The sequence below is a fragment of the Rhinopithecus roxellana genome, chromosome 3, assembly GCF_007565055.1.
Source record: "Rhinopithecus roxellana isolate Shanxi Qingling chromosome 3, ASM756505v1, whole genome shotgun sequence".
In the NCBI taxonomy this organism is placed as follows: domain Eukaryota; kingdom Metazoa; phylum Chordata; class Mammalia; order Primates; family Cercopithecidae; genus Rhinopithecus; species Rhinopithecus roxellana.
In genome coordinates this window covers 132,573,428-132,577,593 of record NC_044551.1, presented here as the reverse complement: position 1 = coordinate 132,577,593, position 4,166 = coordinate 132,573,428, and the positions used below count along the sequence as shown (strand labels likewise).

The following is a 4,166-nucleotide window of genomic DNA, read 5'->3' as shown; positions in this document are numbered from 1 at the left end:
TTTTCTGTGGAACACAACATTGTAAAATGTACATTAACAAGTTCTTAAGGGATATCATAAGCATAAAATCTGTTTAGCTATTCAACAATATGGAAATTTGATTGTTTAACTTGAACTAGAAATGTATGGCTTCAATTTCACTAAAGTTATACATAATTACATAGATTAAGACATGCATTTGGGAATTTATTACTTCTCAAAATTGGTAAAGCTATCATAGACATTAGACTCATAAACTATGTAATTGCTTGTAAATAGACACATTGTAGGTGGAAAAAAAACATTCATTTAAAGGGTCAGAAAATTATGTCTGGCTGCAAAACTACATTTGAATGAGTCACAGAACTTCTTGAGACTCTCTGGGGAAAATATTGAAATACTAATTTTTACCTCACTTGCCTCAGTTGCTTGTCCTTTGTAAAACTAATTTGTAAAAGCCTGCCTCCCTGTTCATCTTTGAATCCCTCCAGTCCTAACATCTGGCTCAGCCAGTTACCACTCCTATATGTACCTCTTTATCACACTGTGGACCCAGTGAAGCCCTGCAAGGAGTAAATGACCCTGGGCCAGTCAGGAGCTCAGCATCAAGCAGATCTTGTTTCAGGTCTTCTAATAAGCAGACTTGCCCTTTTGTTTGTAATAAAGACTGTGCCTCATACTTCATGTTAGTAATCTTATTCCATTGTTCCCAAGTCTGCTCTGATTTGCTGCCTATTAAGCGAGCTAGTTGAGTGGTTTTTCAAAGTGTGTCCCACAAAAACATCAGCAACACATGGAAACCTAAAGAAATGCAAATTCTTAGACCCCACCCCAGACCTAGTGAATCAGAAACTCTAGGGGTACAGTTCAGTAACGGGGGCTTTAACAAGCTGTCCAGGTGTTTTTGATGAATGTTCAAGTTTGACAACTAGTGGGTCGGTTATTTGGCTTTAATTCCTCTTATTTCCATGTGCCTGTCTGCTCTCTTCCATCCATCATCAAGTCCTCACACTAATAGGGCGAACTTCTTTTGGAAAGTAGAGAGGGAGCAGGAGAGATTTTTATGCCAGATTCAAAAGCGTGTAACTTTGGGAAGAGAAAGAAAGGTTGAAAAAGGAAGAGTAGTCTGTTTCATTGTCCAATAATATACTATGGAAAAATGTAGTAAATGCAGCTGTAATAAGTGAAAAAAAAAAAATTGTCAAGGGAAAGAGATGCCAAAAGAGAAATTTTTAAAGTTTTGCTCAAAGCTAGGACGGTACTATCCCTGCCCTGGGCATTTTTAGAGGGGCACCAATTAAAAAAAATGTACTTACTTTTTTGGTGGCTAGACTGTGTTTCTTTCAATTCAACACCGCGGAGATAAATACAGAAACCAAGTTAATATTCAGGTTTTACAAAGAAGCGTCCTGCCCAGTTTAGTGTGTTACAGGACAAGAAAAGCATGGGACAAGCAAAACCGAATCAGCAACTTCATTCTCTATCCCTCTGCCTCTCAGAGCTATTGTTCACTCAATTATCCCCACTCCTTTATTCATCCTTCAGCCTCCCTTCTCCATGGTTCCTTCTCCCTCACTACGCAAACCTATGAACATCATCACTGTATCTTTTAAGAGTCTTCTTTAATCATGCAAACACCCCATAGGCACTACCCTAAATATGCTCTTCTGTTTGCCTACAAGTTTCTATAACTTGAAAGGAAATTCACTTTCAAAATCTCAATTTTGCACATCTGTTTATTCCTTGACCCACTATAACACACAGAAAGTCACAATGGGTCAAGGAATAAACAGAAGTGCACAGAATTCTACGGAAAGGAACTTATATCATGTCCATCAATGATCCATTTAGAATATCCAATAGTTGGGGATGCGGCGCGCCTCGCGGAAAGCACGGTTTTAGCCGGCAGTACTCCCATATTTATGCCACCCGCCTCATCCAAATGAGACCCTTCCTGGAGAACCGGGCCCAGCAGCACTGGGGCAGGGGAGTGGGAGTGAAGAAGCTGTGTGAGCTGCAGTCCCGGGAGAAGTGCTGTCTGGCGGGCACTCTGTTCAAGTCCATGCAGCTGCAGCCCTCCATCCTGCAGGAGATCAGCTAGGAGCACAACCTGCTCCACCAGCCTCCTCGCAGCAAATACATCCACCCAGATGACGAGCTGGTCTTGGAAGATGAACTGCAGCGTATCAAACTAAAAGGCACTATTGACGTGTCAAAATTGGTTACAGGGACAGTCCTGGCCGTGTTTGGCTCCGTGAGAGACGACGGGAAGTTTCTGATGGAAGACCACTGCTTTGCTGACCTCGCTCCCCAGAAGCCCGCACCCCTGCTTGACACAGATAGGTTCCTGCTGCTGGTGTCTGGCCCTGGCCTGGGTGGAGGTGGGGGCGAGAGGTTGCTGGGCACCCAGTTGTTGGTGGACGTGGTGACAGGGTAGCTTGGGGACGAAGGGGAGCACTACAGCGCCGCCCACGTCTCCCGGGTCATCCTTGCCGGCAACCCCCTCAGCCACAGCACCCAGAGCAGAGATTCTATCAACAAGGCCAAGTACCTCACCAAGAAAACCCAGGCAGACAGCGTGGAGGTCACGAAGATGCTGGATGAGATCCTCCTGCAGCTGAGCGCCTCAATGCCGGTGGACGTGATGCCTGGCAAGTTTGATCCCACCAACTACACACTCCCCCAGCAGCCCCTCCACCCCTGCATGTTCCCGCTGGCCACTGCCTACTCCATGCTCCAGCTAGTCATCAAACCCTACCAGGCCACCATTGATGGAGTCAGATTCCTGGGGACATCGGGACAGAACGTGTGACATTTTCAGATACAGCAGTATGGAGGATCACTTGGAGATCCTGGAGTGGACCCCGCGGGTCCGTCACATCAGCCCACAATCCCTGACACCCTAGGTTGTTACCCCTTCTGCAAAACCGACCCGTTCTTCTTCCCAGCGTGCCCACATGTCTACTTTTGTGGCAGCACCCCCAGCTTTGGCTATTGGTGACTGTCCCTGACTTAACTGCCATGCAGACCGCCTGCCTCATGAACCTGCCCAGCCTGGCCTGCCAGTCCATCAGCTTCTCTGGCTTCAGGGCAGAGTACCATGACCTGGAAGGCCTGGGCCTGAGCCTCTGACTTAAAAAGGTGGTTTTGACCAGAGAGGCCCAAATGGAGGCTGTTAATTCCCTGCAGTGTTGGCATTGTAAATAAAGCCTGAGCACTTGCGGATGCAGGAAAAAAAAAGACAAAAGAATATCCAATAGTTTTAGCTTTTACCTTACATGATCTCTCTGAAGTCTAATAATGTTGCTAAATCCTTCACTGAAACACTGTCCTCTCACGGTTTCTAACATGAAACTCTCTTTTTTCTCTTCCTTTCTATGGCTATTGCTCTCCAGAATCCTTTTAAGCTCATCATCTCCTACCCTCCTTTTATGTTCTGAAGCTTCTTCAAACTCTATCCTTGTCTCTCTTTTCTTCTCATCCTACATACACTTATCAAGCAGTGTTATCACCTACCATCAGCTCTCTTCTACCTCCCCAACCTAAATTAATCATAGCACTATTCTGATCTTCAGACTCTTAACTCTAATTTCTCCAATTATATTCATCTGAAAATGCCAAAGGATATTGAATCATCATCTTCCTTTCAAGACTGTATTTGGTCTACATGTTCTGTCTCTCATCCATTGCAAAACCTGAACCCTGGCATTTATTTATATTTATTCTGTAAGTATTTTTCTCCTTTAACCTTATATCAAATCTGTGAATAAAAGATTTTATTTATTCTCTCCATCTTCACTGCTTCTGCCAGTCATGGTGTACATAACTTCTTGCCTGAATTACTGCAGTTGTCTCATATCTTGTGTCTGTCCCCTTCACACTGTTGAAAGTGATATTGTTATATTAAATGAGAGCAAATCTAACTGCATAAATTTCTCAATAGTTTCCCATCAAAGACACTATAGAATCCGCCATCTCTTAAGTGCATTCAAATTTCCTCATAAATTGGTATATTCATACCAAACCAAGCTGGCTTTCACCTACCTTCACTCCATTTTTTATTTTTCCATTATACCTCTGATTCTCTGAGCATACATTTTTGTTTGTTTGTTTGTTTTTTGAGTTTTGGTTTTGAGACAAGGTCTTGCTCTGTCACCAAGGCAGGAGTGTAATGGTGCAATCATAGC

At 43.8% G+C, this 4,166-nt stretch overlaps 1 pseudogene; it reads left to right on the top strand.

Annotated features, from left to right (window-relative positions):
• Nucleotides 1-1,807: 1,807 nt before the first annotated feature.
• LOC104668659 lies at nucleotides 1,808-3,111 on the top strand (annotated as a pseudogene).
• Nucleotides 3,112-4,166: the final 1,055 nt, after the last annotated feature.